This window comes from Marmota marmota, unplaced genomic scaffold (assembly GCF_001458135.2).
Source record: "Marmota marmota marmota unplaced genomic scaffold, marMar, whole genome shotgun sequence".
NCBI lineage: Eukaryota > Metazoa > Chordata > Mammalia > Rodentia > Sciuridae > Marmota > Marmota marmota.
The window spans coordinates 6,345,495-6,358,126 of NW_025999977.1; positions in this window are offsets into that span (position 1 = coordinate 6,345,495).

Here is a 12,632-nt window from a genome sequence, read left to right on the forward strand (position 1 = left end):
AGTCATCAATGTTCAGGGTCCTTTCAATTCCTGCTCTATTATTCTTAATAGGCTTTCAAGCAGTCCATGGTATGAAGTTTCAGGCAGAAGAAAGGAGATGGGGCTATGATTTTATCTGGAATATTCCCCAAAAGTTCATGTGCTAAAGACATGGTCCCTAATGCAGACATATCCAGAGGTGGGCTTTGGGGTAGTGATTAGATCATGAGAGCTTTGATTCTCATCAATGGATTAACACATTGATAACCGAATGGACAACAGGGTGGTAGTGGAAACCCTAGGCAGGTGGGGAATGGTTGGAAGGAGCTGGTCACTGGGGCCGTACCTTTGGAGAACATATCTGTCCCTGGCACCTTCTCCCCTTCCTCCTTCTTCCCAGCTCCCATGAGCTAACTCACTTTCTTTCATCATACCCTTCTGCCATGATGTTTGGATTCACCTTGGGCCCAAAATCATGAACCAAAACCTCTGAAACCATGAACCAAAGTAAACTTGGTCTCCTTTAAGTTGTTTGTATCGGATATTTTGGTCACAGTGATGAAAATTTGACAAACACAAAGGGCAAGGTCCAAAGTCACTTGTCAGCTGAATCTAACCCCTTTTCTTAGAACAATGACATCTTCTCAGAAGCTGCACACCATCATGCTCATCACTATCCTCAGCAAGCTAAACAGCAGCTGCGATAGTCCAAATGGCATAAAGTAGAGCCATTATCCAAGAATCTGCTCAACAGTTAAAATATTGATCAGGTCTGTGAATTTTGAAAAGCATAAAGAATTTCATCTGGGCAGGAGTAGCTACCTCAGCAGCTAGTGTCAGAGGTGGCAGATGGTCCCAAACTATGGTGTGTTCAAAGTTGACGGTTGTTAGGGTCTTGGTATTCCTGCCTATGCGTGGTTTTCCAAGTCTTCCTTTCCATCCCATAATGTGCCCTTCTAGGGAATTTCTTTTCCACTTAGAGCAGTTTCTGTCTTTTATAGCCAAGATCCCATTCACACAGTACCTCACCTTAATATTTACTGGAATTAACCCACGATAATTCAGCCTCAACATAGACAAATAAAGTGCTTGAGTAAATATATTTTTTAGAATTAGCACCCACTAAATAGAAAATGTACTTGACATTACTTGTACAAACAAATTTAATAGATATTTAGTTTGAAATTGAAATTGCTGGAATTTGATTATTTTTTTGACATTTCAATAGTGATAACATATGGTTCAACCTAATAGTGGGAATGTCCGATTGAGTTGGATAAACTATTCCATGATTCTTTCTTCTTAGAAATCAGAGAATTTCCCCCCCTCCATCTTACCATTTTTATCTCTGAGAAGCTAACAACAGAACTCTGTGATTACCTGTGAAGTATTAGAATGTCACCTGGGCTCCCAAACTATGTCACCGGGACTTTCATAATTAGGAAAGAAATAAACTCTGAATATGAAAAAAATCATCACAACATAGCCTAATGCCATAGGGAAACTTGTAATAAAGGCAGATTCAGAATATGAAAAATATGAGATTGCATACCCATTTGTGAGGTGCATCATTTTATAGCCTATGGGTGAGTAATAGGCCAAGGCTAGGTATCTGCTGCCTCATCCAGTGATATTATCTTCAATCATGTTAATTAAATTAATATGACCTGCACTAATGAAAACCGCAAAAACCTATTTTGGTTTCTAGCAGCACATACATTTTGATAATTTAGTCCTGTCAGACTGGTGTGCCTCTCAGTAACAGATTCCATGCTCATAATATCAGGGTAATTTTGAGCATTTTCTACACAAAACTAACAAAGAAAATGACTTGTGAAGTAAATTTCATTTCGGGTGAGCAGCAAACCAAATCAAGGATTAGAGATTCATGATGGCTTTACTGAAGCGTCCAGTCCTATCCATCCGTCTCTCTTTCTTAACATATATCCCTCTTTGACATGTTTTCTAAATGATTAGCCACCTGAGAAAATATTTAAATGACCATATCATAAGGTAAAAGATTTATGGCCTAAATTACATTAAACAAATTCAATATTGCTGTGCATATGGAAATTAGAAGCTTTCCAATGATGTTTTAGGCATTAAAGTGTGCCTTAAAATATTTAGCTTCTGTTTGCAACAGTACTTTTCTTTTCCCCCTTCATCTAACGGCAGATTCTCAGAGTAACCAAGCGAAAACGAATGACTTAGTCCTTGGTTCACAGAAATAATGGGTTACTAGCATAATTAATTTTATGTTTAATTACTGTAGAATGAAACAATTCAACAATATCCAATCAATCCTTAGAATGACAGAACAGAAGGTCAGCAGTGGCTAAGTCAATTGTTTTGAAAGAAAAATTTATGTCAGGTTCTCTTTTATGTGCTATGGAAAGAAATTGGATAAAAGTGGTCAAGCAAACATTAATTAATTGTATAAATATAATCCGGTTGTCATGCTAAATCATACAGGCAGGGATACAGTTCTCAGAATGGAGGACATGCATCAATTGCAAATTTCAGTGACAAGCTATGCCCCACCCCCATTTCCATGCCATACACAATCAAAAGCCTTGGAGTCAAATATTAACATCTCTCGAATTATTTTTCTAAAGTTTGAGTTGACAACCCCTTGAAAAGCAGTTGATGGTTCCAGTCCATTTCCTCCCATGCCAACTCATCAGCATGGAGGACTGGAACTCTCTGACCTCCCCTCCCCCTCTGCCTCCTTTCACTCCTTGCTGTCCCATTAATAGAAAGAAAGGAAACCCAAACTATTTCACAGGGTAATTCTTCTGGTCACAGCCTTGATCACATCTGGGTACTGATGTAGACTCTAGGTCTAGTGGATATAGAAAAGAGGTTCATATTACTTTTTGACATTTGAAGAATTAATTATCCAAGCTTTCCTCCTAGGCTACAGATTTCCCCAGAAAATAATGCATTTTAAATACACTACTTTTTTTGACTCAGAAAATTCCAGTTTTCCATCTGCCGGAATTAAGGTACCTGTATTAATACAATTGTATCTTTGCCTCAAGATAATTCCTTTTGTCTCTATTGTAACTCTTTCGGGAGGTGCCCACAACAATCCTATGTTATTTCTTCTCACTGTCCCTTTCTGAAACCAGAGTTTGAAGCAGCAGTCATTGTGCAAATATGAAGGCAAAAACCCATATCTGTAACCATCAAGAGTTTTCTGTGAAAAAAAATATTGAAGTGCCACTTTCCTGGGATGAATACCAACTCCTTGAAAAAACTTTGAAAACTACAGGAGTGAAAACGTGGTGCCTTCTGCATTTCAGTTGTTACTAAAAATGAAGAAGAGTTAATTAAAGAAACTGGGCAAAATGTAGAGCCAGCTCATTTGCTGAGGTTAAAATGAGTCAAGTATTAAAGCTCCTATTGGAGTAGCTGGATGGAAGGGATATGAGGGTGGCCACCAAGGAGCTAGATATGATCTGATTTGTTTATTTGGATGCTGGTTACGCAGGGATGTTCAGTTAGTGAAAATTCATGAAATTTATCATTTGCATACTCTTCTGAATATGGGTCTATGTCAAGAAAAGTTACTCCAAAAAAGGAGTTAAAGAAGTTAAGTCCTCATTTCCTTGCAAAGTGAATGGCCTAATATCCAGGCATCAATATCCTAGGGTTTGGGGCAAAATGTTTCTCTAAGAGGACTTTGGATTCATTATAGAAAATTTTGTGGACAAGTCTATTTCTTCATGAAATAATTAAGGTACTTGGCACACACTGAATTGATATGCAAGAGTTGCAGCCCAATTCATCCAGGCTGACTTGGGTGTGTATTCATCTTGCTCATCTGTTAGTGACCCTACCTGCAGCACTTTGAGGCTGTCTTAAACAGAAAATTTTCCTATGAGAGGCCAGAATAACCCTAAACTACATGAAAAGCAAATACAGCTACAGAATGTGTGAGTGTATATGGAAGGCAGTGTGGACCAGAATAGGGAAAGAACAATAGTCTATTTTCTTTAACAGCATTAATTATCCAGGGTGCCCAGAATCAGCCTCAATGTTAAAATAGTTCTTTTCCTTGGGGGTCACTACAGATGTTCCAATAGGAGATTGCAACTAGTTGTTTTCTGTTTTTTTGTTTGTTAGTTTGTTTTTGTGGTACCAGGGATTGAACCCAGGGGCACTCAACTACTGAGCCACATCCCCAGCTCTTTTTATATTTTGGTCCTCCCGTCTCAACCTCCTGAGTTGCTGGGATTACAAGTGTGTACCACCATACCCCACTAGCTAGTTTTGATATCTTTAAGTACAAAGAAACTATGACTCCAAATGTAGTATCTTCAGAATAATCTGTGAATTATTTCTTTTGGTATAAAGACTGCTCTTAGTAGCAAAATGGCTTGTTCTACAAAAACAATCCTCTTAGACTGACTTCCAGACCAAAATCCTCATTAGCTGCTAGACTTTGAAAGTATGATTTCTCATAGTGAAATTGTTTGGTACTTGGAGTGGATCTATATTGGAAAGTTGACACTCTCTAAATTGAGCGAAAATCAGAAATAAAAATGTCGACTAGATTAAAGCCATTTAATTAGATTTTTTGAAAACATACTTGAGAAATCAGCCACTAGTATTTTTGAGTAAGTCTAGTCTAATGTCTGTTGATTCATCCAGGGCTATCCCATCTTTTCTGTTATAAGGGCGTTGGGACAACACATCTAATTTCTCAATCGGACAAATATTCAGTTCTAGAACCCTCAAATGAAACTATAAAACCTTTGTGTAATGGAAAACTCAGATGGCTATATTTTAGTATAGGATAATATTGGATTGTTTAATATTATATTTCCTAAATAAACTAAAAAGCCACTAATTATAAAAGTTACAATTATTGTATATACCACAAAGAAAAGGTAATGCAAATTTAAAATTTTCATGATGTTTCTTTTAAGATCAGGCTTATCTCAGATATTAAAAAATGGGAAAACAATGTGTGTCTTGGAAGTGATGAAATATCTTTTTATCTTCTATCAAAAAGAATGGAGGAAAAACTTTTGGTTCATTTAAAAATTCAATAGCAATCACCAATAAACAGAATTCTTTTGTTTTTGTTTTTACACATATTGCATTGCTTAGAAGTCTTTTTTATGATTTAATATGGAAGAGGATAATAGTTTTGCTCCTCTTTCAAAAAGTCTCTGTCTTCTGCAAAGTGAACATAAGAGGTCACAGTTCCTCTCTTCTTTTTTCTGCAATAACTTTTGCACTGCTAATGAAAACACAATATAAAATCAAGTACATAAGATCTGCGCACACTATAATTCATGAAATGCAGTTTCTCAATATTTCCTTTAAATGCAACTCCAAAGCAATTATACAGTCACTTTACAGGACCTTAGACACATTTAATTATAAATGAGAAGTGCATTTGCAACACTGAATTCAACCACATTCTCTTAAACCTGATCTCCAAATGTCCATGGTAGTAATAAAACCGTCCTATTGGCCTCCGTGAATGTTCTTGGAAATTCATTTTTTCTTTCCGTCTTTAATTACAGCATATTTAACTTTCCCGAGAATAAGTAAAAGTCTAAAGAAGAAGAAAACTCCATTAATTTGAAAACTTATAATTCATTCTAAACATGTTTGAAAAACCTTGCTTTAAAAAGAAAAGTTTCCCCTTTTCTAGTGAGACTAGGATGAATCCTTCAGGTTTGGAATTTTAATCCTACAGTTAATTTTGACAAACTTGGAATCAAACATGCAATTGTTCTGTGAGACTGACATTTTCAAAATAGCATTTCCCATTTGTCCACCAATTTAAATATAGTAAAATGAAAAATAAATTGAAATCCTTGAGGGAAACATGACCACCAATGTGGATTTCATACTTGGTAGATAGGATCCATTAGAACTATTTTGGTCCAAGACATGAATAGCAGTCTATCAGGAAACCTGTTCAGATCACTGTGGAGCAAACTTCGCTGTGCTTTTATTTTCAATGCTCAAAAAATTCTTTGTAAATAATTTTAAAACACATTTTAAAGACCATTGGGGAAACTGAAATATGGACTTTATATTAGATTACATGATTGAATTGTTCATTTTCCTAGGTGTATGATAATGGCTTTTTAGTTACATTGTGTAGGAGAAGGGTATAATTTCAGAGGATGCATGCTAAAGTGTTTAGAAGTGAAGTGTTGTGATGTTAGCAACTTACTTTAAAATTGTGCACTATGAGAAAAAGAGAGTGGGGAGGGAGTGCACCAATGTGACAAAACATTCACTGGCATATCCAGGTGAAGGGTGCACAGGTGGTCATGTGCTCTGTAGGTTGGAAAATTTTCAGAATGGGCTATCTCACTCTAGTCAGAATGGCAGCTATCATGAATACAAACAATAATAAGTGTTGGTGGGGATGTGGGGAAAAGGGCACACTCATACATTGCTGGTGGGACTGCAAATTGGTGCAGCCAATATGGAAAGCAGTATGGAGATTCCTTGAAAAACTTGGAATGAAACCACCATTTGACCCAGCTATCCCTCTTCCCAGCCTATACCCAAAGGACTTCAAAACAGCATACGACAGGAACACAGCCACATTAACGTTTATAGCAGCACGATTCACAATAGCTAAACTGTGGAACCAACCTAGATGCCCCTCAGTAGATGAATGGATTTTAAAAATGAGGCATATATACACAATGGAATATTACTCAGCAATAAAAGAGAATGAAATCATGGCGTTTGCAGGTAAATGGATGCAGTTGGAGAAAATCATGCTAAGTGAAGTTAGCCAGTCCCCCACCTGCAAAAAACAAATGGTGTATGTTTTCTCTGATAAGGTGACTGACTGACTCATAGTGGGGTAGGAAGGGGGAGCATGGGAGGAATAGACGAACTCTAGATAGGGCAGAGGGGTGGGAGGGGAAAGGAGGGGGCAGGGGGTTAGCAATGATGGTGGGATGTGATGGACATCATTATCTAAAGTACATGTATGAAGTCATGAATGGTGTAAATATACTTTATATACAACCAGAGATATGAAAAATTGTGTTCTCTATGAGTAATAAGAATTGTGATGCAAAAAAAAAGAACCTACAGAGTAAAATTGTTTTGAGTGATTTGAGTGAATAAAGCATTTACTAGGGCAGAATAAAAAAGAAAAAAGAAAATTTTCAGAATGGAAAGTTGAGGAGGAACTTGTGTAGAGGCACAGGAAGGCTATATACAACAATGACTCCATGCCCTTTGTCACTATTTCCCTCCATTCCAACAGTTAATTTTAGCATGTGCTTCTCTGATGCACCAATAAAATACTTCGGGAAGAATGTCAGGTCAGCGGGCCTCGTTTTAGGTTTATTAACGGATAACATACTTTCAATGACAAAAGAAAATGTAATCCGGGCCTGTCGTAAAGCAGCTCACATGGTCAATATGTCATGCAGGGTACACTTCATTAGGGAATGAATGACTTCACTTGTAATTTGAGCTAAATGAACATCAATGTCAGGTTGTAAAAATCACAGGTTAAAATGTATCACTAAGTGTCATCCGATAGGGAACATCACCTTTGCCCTCGAAAAACACCCCAAATCAGGGGTTGTTTCATACAAGTGTTCCAAGTGGCACCCAGGAAAACTCTTCTGGACCATAGAGCTATGATCAATGTTCCTGCCCCCTAAAAGAACAGCAGGGGTTTGACATAATGTTTATACTTCTTACAGCCACACTTTCATCTCTGATAACATTGAAAATTAAAAATATCACTGTCTAATGATTCAGTAACTAGAGTGATGTCTCATGTAATAAGAGAAATAACAGAAAACTCCCTAGAAAGGATAAATATTAGAAAGTATATTTTATAGCCGCGCATGGTGGCTCCCACCTATAATCCCAGCTATTTAGGAGGCTGCAGCAGGAGAATTACAAAGTTTGAGGCTAGCCTCAGCAATTTAGTGAGACCCTGTCTCAGAATAAAATAAAAAGGGCTGAGGTTGTAGCTCAGGGGCCTGGTTAGCATGAATGAAGCCCACACTTTTCAGAAAGGGTAGATTCCCTTTAAAAGATGCTCTCCAACAACTGGTCCCCGTTTATATAAAACACATGGATGGTAGTGCCCTTTTCCTTCCTCAAGCCAATGAAAGACTTCTCTGTTGTGGTTGTTCTATACAAGACAAATGTGTCCAGCAGGCACAGTTATCTAACCAGATCCCTATCAACCGTGCTGATGGCTTTGAATAGGAAGGTTTGGTAAAGTGGAAAGAGCAGCCTCCAGATCAGATAAGAAAGGGGTATCACCCTAGTGCTAACCACTTTCTGTCCACAGACGCCCGAGCAAGTCAGGTAATCATTGTCAACCTCAGTTTCATCATGTAGAAAATGAGTATAGTAATGCCCACCTCTCCAAATTGTTGTAATGATTAGCAATAATATATGGGGAAAAAACATTAGGGCTTTCTGTTATACATTGTATCAATGTAGTAAATTTTATTTTTCAAAGATGTGAATGGTTTTTGATTGAGTAGATCACTCTGGTCTTATAGGTAGTTAATGCACATTCGCTGAGTAATTTCAGTGCATGTAATGGTAAACCAGAAGTACTCAGTAAAGCACATTGTTCAGGACACCAGAGAGGTAGAGACATAGCAGTTTACTATGGTACCTCACCACTATGAACAGCTCAACCAAGAGCCCAATTTTCCAGCTGGGAAAAACGGCAGGTCATGATTCAATGCCTATTTTATTTTCAATACCCATCTTGAAATAGGAGCTCCCGGCCTTTGGTTGAGGAAGAACAAGTACTTTACATTTCCCAAGGACGCCGATCCCCAGCCCCGACAGTGGCTTCCAGCAGTGGGGCTCAATCTGACAGGGCATTACTGACAGAGAAGTCCCATAAGGACATTGGTCCCCACTTAGAATGGAACTCACTTGGAAGCTATAAGTGTGGCTTGTTGTTCCTGTTAATCTGTGGATCCAGTCTCCTTCTCCTCGTGGAGATCCAGCCTGTAACCATGGCATTTTAGTACCAAATAACTTTTCGTGAAGGAAAATGTCAACACAACGAATTAAAACAAATTTTTTTAAAAATTTTTAAATAATAAAATAAAGCAAGCAGAATTTACTAAAATATTATGACTAACATTGTATTGTTTTGTGCTGAGTTTCTCCCTAACATCTGATCTTTTCTATCTGCTAACGTGTGGAAATGGCAAGTTTGAAAATGTGATCTTTGTTCTCTTGGCAAAGGAGTAAGATTGGATAGAAAGGACCCAGCCCAGGGCCAGACAGGGTAGGTGCCCAATAGGTAATTGGGAAGAAAAATGTGCTTTAGTAGTAGCTTCCTTCAGCTTTAGATCCATAAGGAACAATAGCCATTTTAACCCAACAAATAAAGAACTACAAAACATCCTCCTTTGGAAAAGCACTCTGGCTAGTTTACATTTTCCATGTTGACCTAAACAATACTCAAGTTGGCTGGAAGGTCAGAACAGCAGCTAATAAAATCAGCAACTGAATTTAAAATAAAGAAATGTCCTTCCCCTGCATAGGAAATTTTTTTTTTTTACCTTGCCCTCTCCTTTGGTCACAGCCTGCACAGAGAATTTCTTTAGATTTTTCAAAAATGAAAGTTGGGGTAAATAAGATGTGAGATTGGAGGCTGAGATGTGCTAGATGTGTTTTTTAAACAGCTCTTTAGATGGGCGAATACGGCAGCTTGATTAAGAGATGCATACCTTGATCATCTGTCATCCGCATGTCTTTAAGCCCTAAGGGGTAGTTTGTGCCAGATCGGGAAAGAAGTATGCCCCAAGAGACTGAGGACAGCACTACCTGGTAATCAAAAAAGAGAAATGAACATGGCATTGAAGAGACTTAAAGAGGCGGGCACAGAGCTCATTTGTTTATCCCCTAATATAAATTTCCTCACAGATCTCGTTCATTTCTGCTATCCTTCTCCTTAGCTGGAAAAGAAATTGCATCATTTCTCTTCCTCTGCCTTTACATCTCCATTTTTGTAGGGTGCCTCGTGCATCCTCAAACATGCTTGATGTCAGCACTCCCCCCAGCTCTGGACTACACCAGCGCAGCCCGGGGTCCAGAGTAGCTTTTACAGATGTGCATGGGACAATAGGTTTTTCTCACAGGATTTGAGATCCAGGATCTTGGAAATCCAGGGAAGGAGGATTCCTGTGAGCTGAGGCTTGACTCTGAGAGGTTTGATCTCAGCTACAAAAAGCTCTGACTCAAGTCCAATTTGTCCCAGACGGGAACAAAACTGAAATGACTCAGCAGACCCTAACTCATCCAGTGTACAGCTTTGTGTCCAGTGGCTTTGTGTCCATCAAACGTCCATTTTCTCTTTGGAAACTGGCTAAAATTCACTGGTTTTCTTTTCTCTATTTTCCACATTTTTCAAAGTAATTATTTTTCTACCCCCACTACCCTGATACCTACTCCAAAGCAATCAGCATAACAATGTCAATAGATACTTTGTAAATAACCACATGAAATGTGGAATTATTTGATTAAAAAAAAAAAGGTTACTGCAGCATTTATTTAAAATCCTATGCTGCACAGCATTAATTAGGTGGACATAATGCCATGAATTTGTTTCATGGGTCAGACTGCCTTCTAAGCAATTCATTGACATTTAGAAGTTTTGAAATCAAAGAACATACTTCCCCATTCCATTTCTTTGCCCAAATCTAAAATTTTGGCAATTGGTAAAAATCAGTGCACATTAAACCTTTAAAAGTTTAATGATTTAGAGAATAAAAGCAAGTAGTGGTTTTATTTTATTAATCAATTTTTGTTTACTTATTGCAGAATGTTTTTGAATATAAAAACTGTATGAATAATAATAAAAAGAACAACCTTGGGATCATTATCAGCTCAAAAACTTGAACATTACAAGTGTAGTAGCAGTTCTTTGTGTGCTCTTCCCAAATGCCTTCCTCTCCAACCCCCACCAGAGGGAACCCTGATCTTGAATTTGGAAGATACCATCCTGAAGCATATCTATATCTATATATACACATATACATATATGGACAAACATTAAAATCACTTTGCATATTTTTTAAGCTTTGCATAAATGGCATCATATTCTCCATATACAATTTGTGGGGGTTTTTAACTTTTTTTTTAAGATATATCCACTTTGATATGTGTCACCCTGGTTTATTCATTTTTCACTGTCACATACTATTCCATTACATAAATAAACCAAAGAATATTCACCCATGAAAAGCCAATGTTTCAAAAGAGAGAGAGAAAAAAAAAAAACCTTTGTATGATAGGGAAGCAAAGAACAATCATTTACACACATGATTTGACCTACATCATGGCTCCAAACCATGGCTTAGTCACCATGATACTTTTCTCATTTCTGCTGAGGATTACTATCTTGAGTAAATGGCTAAGGCAGAACTTAGCCATGTGGAATTAACAACATGTAAAACAAGTTGTGAAAGCCTAGTGCCACTGACTAATTTCTTGCCTTTCCCTGGAAATCATGAACTGGATCACTCCACCAGAGATATAAAGGAATACCTGTCAGAAGCCATGGAGGAGCGAGAGGACACCATACCTCACATCCAATAGGAAAATAGTTTCATTTATCACTTCATTTAAACTGTACACATATTTGTAGCTATACATCCCAGAAACTCCTGCAGAGTATAATTTTTTTCTTGTCCTAATCACTGCCTGGATCATCCAGGCTTGCTCTGCTCAGTAATTGATTAAAAGGCACATCAGTTGTCTCTTAAAGACAAGCCCCACAAGTAAGTTTCCTGGCCCCTCTGTCCTCAGCCCCCAGATTTACCTGTTTTAACACTTAAACCAGCAAATATGCAGCCAAGAAGAGAATAAGGAGCTAAAGGAGAAACCTGGGCACCTCACTGGTTCAGTGGAGTCTCTCTTAGCTGGTTAGGAATGAAAATGGATAATAGTAGGCCAGATACACGCAGCTGAGGATGTGGCTGCTGCTCCATCTTGTAGTACTTAGAAGAAGTAGGCTAAGCAACTGGCTGGCCAAGGATGTGTTTAAGAAACTGCATTAGCAGTGCTAGGGATAGCTGTGTGGATCTTCCCCCCAGGTGTGGAGCCTGAAATTGATAGCCAGGTGTCTGGAGGGCAAGATTGGTAGCTTAGATGCTCTCAATGGTAAGAGCTCCTGCTGACATTCAGAGGCAGGAAGAAACACACTGATTATAATAAAAGGTGTTTTGCTAAACCAGGAGAGAAATGATAGGTCATCCAGCAGTAAGGTCTCAATGCACATCATTTTATCCTACAGTTCTACACTTAGCTTCCAGTAGCAAGATTCTGACTCATATTTTGAAAAAAAAAAAAAAAAGGTTCTCTTTCATGCAAGGCCCCTATTTAAAAATCACTTCAATCAATACAATGAAATACTACTCCACAATACAAATTACTGTTACACAGATTATTATGAGTGAACCTCAAAATCATCATGCTGATACAAAGAAGACAGAAATACACACACACACACACACACACACACACACACTACACTAAGTATGAAAACAGGTAAACTAATCTTTGGCTACACATGCTGAAATTGATTGTATATGGATGGTGGGGGTGTGGCAGTTGACCAGAAAGAGAAAACATGAAACTTTCTCAATGATAGAAAAAAA